Here is a 12,644-nt window from a genome sequence, read left to right on the forward strand (position 1 = left end):
AGTCGACACACAAACATGACGTCAGTCGACAGACAGACAAACAACTTATTTTTATATATATAGATATATAGATAGATAGATATATGTATATCTATCTATATATATAAAAATAAGTTGTCTGTGTGTGTGTGGGTCTGTCGGGTGACGTCATGTTTGTGTGTTGACTGACGTCATGAAGTTAGTTGTCGTCATTTTTGTTATGACGGTGACGTCATTAAAGGTATTTAAGACATGCGTTCACGGAGAAATCTATTAATGTTTAACTGTAAAATGATTATTTCAATTTTTCCCTAAATTCACGATGCCACAGACTTTCGGGTATATGATTTAACGCAATTCTTTTACATTGCTCCATCAGGAGGCTGTAAATGTATGTTGTATCTCTGCTGAAAAAAATTGTCAAATAAACTTTTAGGGGAAGCATTTTCAGGAAGAACGTTTCAAATAAAACTGTGGCGTTAAAGCAATTTTCAGCATTCACGTTTTGGTGTATAAATCCTACTATAACTTAAACACAGATGCAGAGCTAACCAGCTCTGCTTCTATATATATATATATATATATATATATATATATATATATATATATATCTATATATATAAAAATAAGTTGTCTGTCCGTTACGCCAGATTATATCTTCTATATATATAAAAGAAAACAAACTAAAATGTAAAAACTGGAAATAGCATAAATATTTCGAAATATTTTGATAATAGATTAAAGTAATTCGAAAAAAGAAAAATGGTAAAAAACTAAAAAGAAACTAAAAAGAAAAAAACTAAAAAATTAAAAATTAAAAAAATTAAAAAAAGAAAAACCTAAAAAGAAAAAAACGTGAAAAATAAAAAAGATAAAAAACTAAAAAAAAAAACTAAAAAAAGCTAAAAAACTAAAAAAAAAGAAAAAACTAAAAAAAAACTGGGAATTGCACAAATATTTCAATATATTTTGACAATAGATTAAAGTAATTCGAAAACCTTAAAACAGATACCCCAAATTTGAGGGTTAATATAAATTGTTGGAGCTTTAGCATGCTTGGCACGTAAAGATTTTTCCAAGAGTCAATGTTAGAATGAACATTGACAGATTGAAGAAAACAAATCAATAAAAAGAAAAAACTAAAAAAAAGAAAAAACTAAAAAGAAAAAAAAACTAAAGAAGAAACTGTATCTATATATATTATAAATCTATCTATATAAAAATAAGTTGTCTGTCCGTTACGCCAGATTATATTTTCTATATATATAAAAGAAAACAAACTAGAATGTAAAAACTGGAAATTGCATAAATATTTCGAAATATTTTGACAATAGATTAAAGTAATTCGAAAAAAGAAAAATGGTAAAAAACTAAAAAAAAACTAAAAAGAAAAAACTAAAAAAAAATTAAAAATTGAAAAAATAAAAAAAAGAAAAAACCCAAAAAGAAAAAACATAAAAAAATAAAAAAGATAAAAAACTAAAAAAACTAAAAAAGCTAAAAAACTAAAAAAAAAGAAAAAACTAAACAAACTGGGAATTGCACAAATATTTCAATATATTTTGACAATATATATAAAAATAAGTTGTCTGTCCATTACGCCAGATTATATCTTCTATATATATAAAAGAAAACAAACTAGAATGTAAAAACTGGAAATTGCATAAATATTTCGAAATATTTTGACAATAGGTTAAAGTAATTCGAAAAAACAAAAATGGTAAAAAACTAAAAACAAAACTAAAAAGAAAAAACTAAAAAAAAATAAATAAAAAATTAAAAAAAGAAAAAAACTTAAAAAGGAAAAATGTAAAAAAAATAAAAAGGTAAAAAACTAAAAAGAAAAAAAAACTAAAAAAAACCTAAACAGCTAAAAAAAAAGAAAAACTAAAAAAACTGGGAATTCCACAAATGTTTCAATATATTTTGACAAAAGATTAAGGTAATTCGAAAACCTTAAAACAGATACCCAAAATTTTGAGGTTTATTATCAATAAAAAGAAGAAACTTAAAAAAGAAAAACTAAAAAAGAAAAAAATAAGAAAAGAAAAAACTAAAAAAGAAAAAAAACTGAAATGAAACTGTATCTATATATCTATATAAATGACGACCAGGACACTCTAAGAGAAATTACAGACTGGGATACCGGGACACAAATGACGACCGGGACACAGGGAATATAAATGACGACCTGGACACAGGGATACAACTCCAACGGGGACGCCGGGGGCACAGGGGGATATATAGATGACGACGGGGACACAGGGAATGTTCGATTAGCAATCACCATCAACAAAGCTCAAGGGCAATCGTTAGAAAAATGCGGTATAGATATGAATACGAATTGTTTTCCCATGGACAATTATTATGTTGCATGTTCAAGAGTTGGTAAACCTGACAATCTATTTATATGGACAGACAATAGGACAGCGAAGAATGTTGTATATTCGCAAGTTTTACGTAGTTAAATATATATCTATATATATAAAAATAAGTTGTCTGTGTGTGGATCTGTGGATCAGGTGACGTCATGTTTGTCCGCATATGACGTCTGAATTATTTCACACTAATACAAAAGAAGAAAAAAACTAAAAAAGGTAAAAACTACAAAAAAAACTAAAAAGAAAAAAAAACTAAAAAAGCTGAAAAACTAAAAAAAACTAAAAAAAAGGTAAAAATCTAATAACTAAAAAAAAACTGAAAAAAATAAAAAAAGGCAAAAACTACAAAAAAAATAAAAACTAATAAAAAAATGAAAAAGCTAAAAAACTAAAAAAACTAAAAAAAACTAAAAAAAGGTAAAAAACTAAAAAAAACTAAAAACTAAAAAAGAAAAAAACTAAAAAAAAGGAAAAAACTGAAAAATAAAAGAGAAAAAGAAAACTAAAAAAATATGAATAAATATATATAAAAATAAGTTGTTTGTGGGTTATGTCTGTCTGTCTGTCTGTCGAGTGACGTCGTGTTTGTCCGCATATGACGTCTGAATTATTTCACACTAATACAAAAGAAAAAAAAAAACTAAAAAAGGTAAAAACTACAAAAAAAACTAAAAAGAAAAAAAACTAAAAAAGCTAAAAAACTAAAAAAAACTAAAAAAAGGTAAAAAACTAAAAACTAAAAAAAACTGAAAAAACTAAAAAAAGGCAAAAACTAAAAAAAAAACTAAAAACTAATAAAAAAACTAAAAAAGCTAAAAAACTAAAAAAAGGTAAAAAACAAAAAAAAACAAAACTAAAAAAGAAAAAACTAAAAAAAAGGAAAAAACTGAAAAATAAGAGAAAAAGAAAACTAAAAAAATATTAATAAATATAAAAAATATAAATATAAATATAATATAAATTAGCAATCAACAAAGCACCGAGACACAAATGACGACCGGGACACAGGGAGTATAAATGACGACCAGGACATAAGTAAAAAAAAAACTAAAAAAACTAAAAAAATGGTAAAAACTACAAAAAAACTAAAAACTAATAAAAAAACTAAAAAATCTAAAAATCTAAATAAACTAAAAAAGAAAAAAAAGAAAAAAGGAAAAAAATAAAGGAGAAAAACAAAACTAAAAAATGAATGTATATACAGACCGGGACACCGGGATACAAATGACGACCGGGACACAGGGAATATAAATGACGACCGGGACACAGGGACACAACTACAATGGGGACGCCGGGGGGCACAGGGGGATATAAATGACGACCGGGACACAAGGAATATAAATGACGCCTGGGACACTCAAAGAGAAATCACAGACTGGAACACCGGGACACAAATGACGACCGGGAGACAGGGAATATAAATGACGACCGGGACACAGGGACATAACTACAAAGGGGACGCCGGGGTGCACAGGGGGATATATAAATGACGATGGCGACTCAGGGAATGGTCGATTAGAAATCACCATCAACAAAGCTCAAGGGCAATCATTAGAATCTTGAGGTATAGATCTGAATACGGATTGTTTTCCCATGGACCATTATATGTTGCATGTTCAAGAGTCGGTAAACCTGAAAATCTATTTATATGCACAGACAATGGGACAGCAAAGAATGTTGTATATTCGCAAGTTTTACGTAGTTAAAAACATATATATATATATATATATATATATATATATATATATATATATATATATATATATATATATATATATATATATATATATATATATATATATATATATATATATATATATATATATATATATATATATATATATATCTATCTATATTCACAGGTGGGACATAGGGACACAACTACAATGGCGCGTAACTAATATGGCGCGTAACGACTTACGCGCGCGGGGGGGCCTGGGGGGGGCGCGAAGCGCCCCCACCAACTAGGTTTTGGGGTGGCGCGAAGCGCCACCCCAACAGCTAGTATATATATATATATATATATATACTAGCTGTTGGGGTGGCCATCACCCCAACAGCAACTAGGTGTTGGGGTGGCGCGAAGCGCCACCCCAACAGCTAGTATATATATATATATATATATATACTAGCTGTTGGGTTGGCCATCACCCCACCAACTAGGTGTTGGGGTGGCGCGAAGCGCCACCCCAACAGCTAGTATATATATATATATATATATACTAGCTGTTGGGGTGGCGCTTCGCGCCACCCCAACACCTAGTTGGTGGGGCGCTTCGCGCCCCCCCAAGCCCCCCGCGCGCGTAAGTCGTTACGCGCCATATTAGTTACGCGCCATTGTAGTTGTGTCCCTGTGTCCCACCTGTGAATATAGATAGATTTATATATGTGTTTCAAACTACGTAAAAATTGCGAATATACAACATTTTTGGCTTTCCCACTACTGGAAGCTTTCCGTTTCCAATTGCCAGCAATTGATCTGAAAATGTTTGACCAGAATCATCGTTTTGCAATCGGACACGCATATTTGTAGTTAATTTTAATATTTTTACGTGTGCCCATAAATTAGAATTTTTCAGGCAAGCATTCATTTCGTCTGCAGGAGTTAAACTACGTAAAAATTGCGAATATACAACATTCTTGGCTTTCCCATTGTCTGTGCATATACAAAGCCGTATGCACTAATAATGACGTCATATGCAAACGCTTAGCCATTTATTATTTTTATAATTTTTTAGAATATTCGGAAATACTTTTTCAATCAATTCATTTTTGGACGTCACTAAACTACAGAAATCAGCAGGTAGTTGTATACGTCCTGAAATTGAGTCTATCGTATCATAAATGTCTTTTTGTTCCGACGTTAACTTGTAAATGTTATTTTGTACATACGACAATAGATCACTCGTACTGTAACTTTGTTCACGATCCAATTCTACACATGTCGAAACAGCAGCGATACGGTTAGGTGATGGCATTCCCAAATCCTGAAGAGGTTTGTTTGCCATACGTACGCACAAATCTTCTATAATAACTAAAAGCCATTTATTATTTTTATAATTTTTTAGAATATTCGGAAATACTTTTTCAATCAATTCATTTTTGGACGTCACTAAACTACACAAATCAGCAGGTAGTTGTATACGTCCTGAAATTGAGTCTATCGTATCATAAATGTCTTTTTGTTCCGACGTTAACTTGTAAATGTTATTTTGTACATACGACAATAGATCACTCGTACTGTAACTTTGTTCACGATCCAATTCTACACATGTCGAAACAGCAGCGATACGGTTAGGTGAAGGCATTCCCAAATCCTGAAGAGGTTTGTTTGCCATACGTACGCACAAATCTTCTATAATAACTAAAGTGTCGTTATAAATTTCTGATGTAAAATCAAAAGTCATTTCTGACGTCTCTAACTGTTTTCGATGGAGTATATCTTCGGACATTTTTGACTTATATTTTTCCCATAACTCTGTAGGAGCTGATGGAGAGCAAGTGTACGAATTTGACTTGGGGTTGACGTTTCGCACGCGTCATTGATGCAGTTATCCCAGTGTTGGTCATTCTCCAATAAATTCAGAGCTTGGCATGCACTACGGTAAGTGTCATGTATAGTACCGTTTACAGTTCTCAAATACTCAAAGGATGTCGGACCGGGTACATTCACCAAAAGCAGGCGTAGAAAGAAGCATTCATGTTGATTGGGGTGAACGGTGTAGAGTCTTCCTATCGTGGTATCTTTGAAGATGGTAGGTTGGCCGTAAACCCACTGGTTATCTACTTCGATGGTGGTACCGTTGCCATTGTAGGTTTTTCAGTCATTTTACAATTAGAAATTTCTCTTTCAACGGTCTTCTTACAATTAAAAATTTGTCTTTGAACGATATTCTTAAATACCTGTGTCCTGGTCGTCATTTATATTCCCTGTGTCCCGGTCGTCATTTGTGTCCCGGTATCCCAGTCTGTAATTTCTCTTTTTTCTTTTTTCAGTTTTCTTTTTCTTCTTTATTTTTCAGCTTCACTATGAAATACATATCTTCTATAATAACTAAAGTGTCGTTATAAATTTCTGATGTAAAATCAAAAGTCATTTCTGACGTCTCTAACTGTTTTCGATGGAGTATATCTTCGGACATTTTTGACTTATATTTTTCCCATAACTCTGTAGGAGCTGATGGAGAGCAAGTGTACGAATTTGACTTGGGGTTGACGTTTCGCACGCGTCATTGATGCAGTTATCCCAGTGTTGGTCATTCTCCAATAAATTCAGAGCTTGGCATGCACTACGGTAAGTGTCATGTATAGTACCGTTTACAGTTCTCAAATACTCAAAGGATGTCGGACCGGGTACATTCACCAAAAGCAGGCGTAGAAAGAAGCATTCATGTTGATTGGGGTGAACGGTGTAGAGTCTTCCTATCGTGGTATCTTTGAAGATGGTAGGTTGGCCGTAAACCCACTGGTTATCTACTTCGATGGTGGTACCGTTGCCATTGTAGGTTTTTCAGTCATTTTACAATTAGAAATTTCTCTTTCAACGGTCTTCTTACAATTAAAAATTTGTCTTTGAACGATATTCTTAAATACCTGTGTCCTGGTCGTCATTTATATTCCCTGTGTCCCGGTCGTCATTTGTGTCCCGGTATCCCAGTCTGTAATTTCTCTTTTTTCTTTTTTCAGTTTTCTTTTTCTTCTTTATTTTTCAGCTTCATTATGAAATACATATCGCCGAACCTTTGTTTTTTTAACTAAAATCTGGTAGTCATTGATGACCTTATCCAAGTCAAAATCCCAAACCCAATCATCATCGCTATCATTTTCAGTTTTAATATGTTTTGACTCTCGCTGTCCAGGTGGATCTTCATCTAACTGCGCGATTTTGCGTTCTTTAGCCTCAAGCCTGTTTCCTTGCTGTTCTTTTGATTCCTCGGCACGCTTTCTTTTCTGACTTTCTCTATCAGCAGCAAGTTTTTTGGCATAGACTCTTTGAGCATCTTCATCAGTCATTGTAAACTTAAACATTAATAGAATTCTACGCGAACATATGTCTTATATAACTTGAATGACGTCACCTTCAAAGCAAAAATGATGGCAACTAATTTCATGACGTCAGCCGAAACATGACGTCACCTGATCCACAGATCCACAGACAACTTATTTTTATATATATAGATATATACTAGCTGTTGGGGTGGCGCTTCGCGCCACCCCAACACCTAGTTGGTGGGGCGCTTCACGCCCCCCCAAGCCCACCCGCGCGCGTAAGTCGTTACGCGCCATATTAGTTATGCGCCATTGTAGTTGTGTCCCTGTGTCCCACCTGTGAATATAGATAGATTTATATATGTGTTTCAAACTACGCAAAAATTGCGAATAAACAACATTCTTGGCTTTCCCATTGTCTGTGCATATGCAAAGCCGTATGTACTAATAATGACGTCATATACAAACGCTCTTTTTACAAACAAACAAACATGCATCCACATAACTCGTTTTTATATAGATAGATACAATACAAATTAACTGCGTAAAACTTGCGAATAAACAACATTCTTCGCTGTCCAATTGTCGCTGCATATAAATAAATTGTCAGGTTTACCGACCCTCGAACATGCAACGTACAATTGTCCATGGGAAAAACAATCAGGATTAAGATCTATACCACATTTTTCTAATGATTGACCTTGAGCTTTGTTAATGGTGATTGCAAATACTAATCGAATTGGGAATTGCAATCTTTTAAATTGAAAAAGCAGATCCGTTGGAATCATGGGAATGCGAGGAATAAGAACAGCCTCACCCTCATAAGGCCCTGTCAAGATTGTGGCCTCTATTAGGTTTTCCATTGTTTTTTTTACGGCAAGTCGCGTGCCATTGCAAAGCTTTGGTGGGTTGATATTTCTTAAAAGTATTATTGGTACGCCTATTTTTAGTTGTAGCACGTGTGATGGAAACCCTGAAGGATCTATGGAATTTAAAAATTCAGATGGATAATTAACCGCTTCATTTGGTTCCAAAACTGTGTCGACTGACTTGTAAAGGACTGCCTGGTCTCGAATCTTGTTCAAAACAATATTGTTGATTTCGTGGACGTCTATATTTTTGGGTGCGAGAATCGCTCTTTCACTTAGCCATTTATTATTTTTATAATTTTTTAGAATATTCGGAAATACTTTTTCAATCAATTCATTTTTGGACGTCACTAAATTACAGAAATCAGCAGGTAGTTGTATACGTCCTGAAATTGAGTCTACTGTTTGACCAGAGTCATCGTTTTGCAATCGGACACGCATATTTGTAGTTAATTTTAATATTTTTACGTGTGCCTATAAATTAGAATTTTTTAGACAAGCATTCATTTCGTCTGCAGGAGTTAAACTACGTAAAAATTGCGAATATACAACATTCTTGGCTTTCCCATTGTCTCTGCATATACAAAGCCGTATGTACTAATAATGACATCATATGCAAACGCTCTTTTTACAAACAAACAAACATGCATACATACAACTCGTTTTTATATAGATAGATAGATAGATAGATAGATAAAATACAAATTAACTGCGTAAAACTTGCGAATATACAACATTCTTCGCTGTCCAATTGTCGCTGCATATAAATAGATTGTCAGGTTTACCGACCCTCGAACATGCAACGTACAATTGTCAATGGGAAAAACAATCAGTATTAAGATCTATACCACATTTTTCTAATGATTGACCTTGAGCTTTGTTAATGGTGATTGCAAATGCTAATCGAATTGGGAATTGCAATCTTTTAAATTGAAAAGGCAGATCCGTTGGAATCTTGGGAATGCGAGGAATAAGAACAGCCTCACCCTCAAAAGGCCCTGTCAAGATTATGGCCTCTATTAGGTTTTCCATTGTTTTTTTTACGGCAGGTCGAGTGCCATAGCAAAGCTTTGGTGGGTTTATATTTCTTAAAAGTATTTTATTGGTAGGCCTATTTTTAGTTGTAGCACGTGTGGTGGAAACCCTGAGAATAATATCTCGAGGTAAAAACTGATCACCGACCATAACGATGGCCACTTCGTCGATAGTTGGAGCATTGTATCTACGCACATGTTGGCCAGGAGGCGTTTTGTCAGCGGAAATAACAATTTTATGCGTATAAGTAGGCATCAAATCGATGGCTGTTTTGGACAGACGCACTAAATTATTATTTTCGTGGAAAAGATGTTGTAATTGGGAAACGATTGTCCTTTCAATGTTGGGAGAAATTTCGCAACGTGCATTCAATTCAGAATTTCTATCACTGATGAAGTACAATTGTAAAAATTTATGATTCTCGCCTGAGAATGGTAGAAGAGACCCTGCTATATGATAAATTTGCCCTTTTACTTTGAAAGTAGACATAAATTGATCTGGATTTTCAATTTGGGCTCCAAACGACGTCATTTGGAAACATGAGTTGTATTTTCTGATTCATTTATATTCCTTGTGTCCCGGTGTCCCGGTCGTCATTTATATCCCCCTGTTTTATATCCCGCTTATTTTTCAGTTTTTTCCTTTTTTTAGTTTTTTTTTTACTTTTTTAGTTCTTTTAGTTTTTACGTTTTTTAGTTTTTTTTAGTTTTTTAGATGAATTTTTTTTTTAGTTTTTTACCTTTTTTCTTTTTAGTTTTTATTGGTTTTTACCTTTTTTTAGCTTTTTATCTTTTTTATTTTTTTTTATTTTTATTTTTAATTTTATTAGTATTCTTTTTCTCTTCTATTTTTCATTTTTCCTTTTTTTTAGTTTTTTTTAGTTTTTAGTTTTTTAAGTTTTTTCCTTTTTTTAGTTTCTTTAGTTTTTTTAGTTTTTCGGCTTTTTATTTTTTTATTAGTTTTTAGTTTTTTTGTAGTTTTTGCCTTTTTTTAGTTTTTTCAGTTTTTTTTTAGTTTTTAGTTTTTTACCTTTTTTAGCCTAACCAGGATTTGAACCTGGGACCTTCATTCTCCGTTCTGACACCCTCTCTCACCGAGTGACTACTCCAGCATGTTCATTTTGGTGTTTTAAATGGTATATTATTAACCAAATTAATGTGTTTTACAATATACTAAGCATCGTCATAACAAAAATGACGGCAACTAATTTCATGACGTCAGCCGAAACATGACGTCACCTGATCCACAGACCCACAGACAGACAGACAACTTATTTTTATATATATAGATGTAGAAGGATCTTGTGTCTCAGATGCTCCATTTTCGACTCTAACTGGATCCGGGAACATAGGGGGTTGGACGAGGGAAATAGAAATCTTCGAAAACGCTTAGAGTGGAGAGATCGGGATGAAACTTGATGAAAAGAATAAGCACAAGTTCTAGATACGTCATTCACATAATTGGAACGGATCTGTTCTCTTTGGAGGAGCTGGGGGGTGTTAATTTGGAAAAATTAAAAAATTTAAGGTATTTTTAACTTAAGAACGGATGACCGGATCTTAATGATATTTGATATTTAGAAGGAATTCATGTCTCAGAGCTCTTATTTCAAATTCCGACCAGATCTGTTGACACTCGGGGGAGTTGGAGGGGGAAATCTTGGAAAACGCTTGCAGTGGAGGAATCGGTATAAAGCTTGATGGATAGAATAAGCAAATGTCCTTGATACGTGATTGACGTAACCGTACTGGATTCGCTCTCTTCGGGAGGAGTTGGGGGGAGGGTTCAGTGATTTGGTGTGTTTGGTGCTTCTGGACGTGCTAGGACGATAAAACTGGTAGGCATGTAAGGGAGCTGCACAAATGGACTTGATAAAGTCGTTATACCAGATTCGACCATCTGGGGGGCTAAAGGGAGAGGAAAAATAGAAAAAAATGAGGTATTTATAACTTACGAGTGGGTGATCGAATCTTAATGGATTTTGATATTTAGAAGGACATCGTGACCCAGAGCTCTTATTTTAAATCCTGACCGGCATTAAGCCTCTGATTTTCCTTTTAAATCAGTCTGATGATTCTTAGAATTTTTTTAGAGCTCATACCATATGAGCTCTTGGCTCTTAGTTCTTCTTGCCTTGTCACAAGTGCCAAATGAGCTCTTAGCTCTTGTTATTAATGTACTAGATACTTAAAAATTTGAACAAAGTTTAATCTGTTTTAATAGATTTGATTCCACTTTGACTATATTTACCACAGACAAGAAGTACTGTCATAGAAGCATTACAAGAAGTATTATACACTTCTTGTCATTGATATTTACAAAGTACTGTAACATATAGGCCAGCACCCCCCCCCCCCCTGTAACAATGCGCTTGGCTGTTTACTAGGATTAGTAAACCTTTGACTAAAGTTGACAACCGTGAAAGTGCCTGGTGAGAAGCTTAATTTTTAGATGGCGATATTTGTCTAAACTTACTAAAACGGTTAAAATGAGTCACATGATTCTTAGTTATTGTCGATTTTTATAGGCTATTAAATTGGCGTAAGAATTTTCATTAATGGTTTCTAATACTTAACGCATCAATTTGTGTATTTTGAAAGAAAATAGGTTAAAATTCTGGTTAATTGACTTCTCGCTCGCTATCTCAGAAAGGGTTTAGGCTAGGAAAATGAAACTTTCAGGGATGAATCTACAGACTAAAGTATGTCCTGGGAAGGTATTTTGAAGCAACTACCTCCACTCCTTCTCCCTGTAGAGGGCCCTGACCTTTGATGACCTTTAAAAATATGTGTGTTATAAAAGTGAAACCTTGCAAAATAGATCTTCTGCTTAATTGAAGTACAACAAAATTGTTTTCAGCTTCATAACTTTGCTCAATTCTATTTTATAAGGTTTTAAAGATATGCAAATACATTTCCTAAATTTTGAAAAAAAAAAAAACATTGATATGGCTCAAAATTCTACTCAAATAACAGGAATTGCATTTTCAGAACTAAAGGCAGAGAAAAAGCAACTAGTAACTGAAAATTAAGGTAAAATGTGGTTTTGTCAAAATTTCAATAGGTATAGACCTGTCACGTAGGCAAATTTCAGGGCCCTCTAGAGGGAGAAAGAGTAGAGGTGGGTATTTTAAAATAACTTCCCGGGACATACTTTAGCCTGTTGACCCATCCCTGAAAGTTTCATTTTCTTAACCTTAGATCCTTTAAGAGATAGCAAGAAGTCAATTAACTAGAATTTTACCTAAAATTCTAGTTGATTGACTTCTTGCTATCTCTGAAAGGGTTTTGGTTAGGAAAATGAAACTTTCAGGGATGAGTCTACAGGCTAAAGTATATCCCGGGAAGGTATTTTAATGTACATACCTCCACCCCTTCTCCCTCTAGAGGGC

This window comes from Artemia franciscana, chromosome 15 (assembly GCF_032884065.1).
Source record: "Artemia franciscana chromosome 15, ASM3288406v1, whole genome shotgun sequence".
Lineage (NCBI taxonomy): Eukaryota > Metazoa > Arthropoda > Branchiopoda > Anostraca > Artemiidae > Artemia > Artemia franciscana.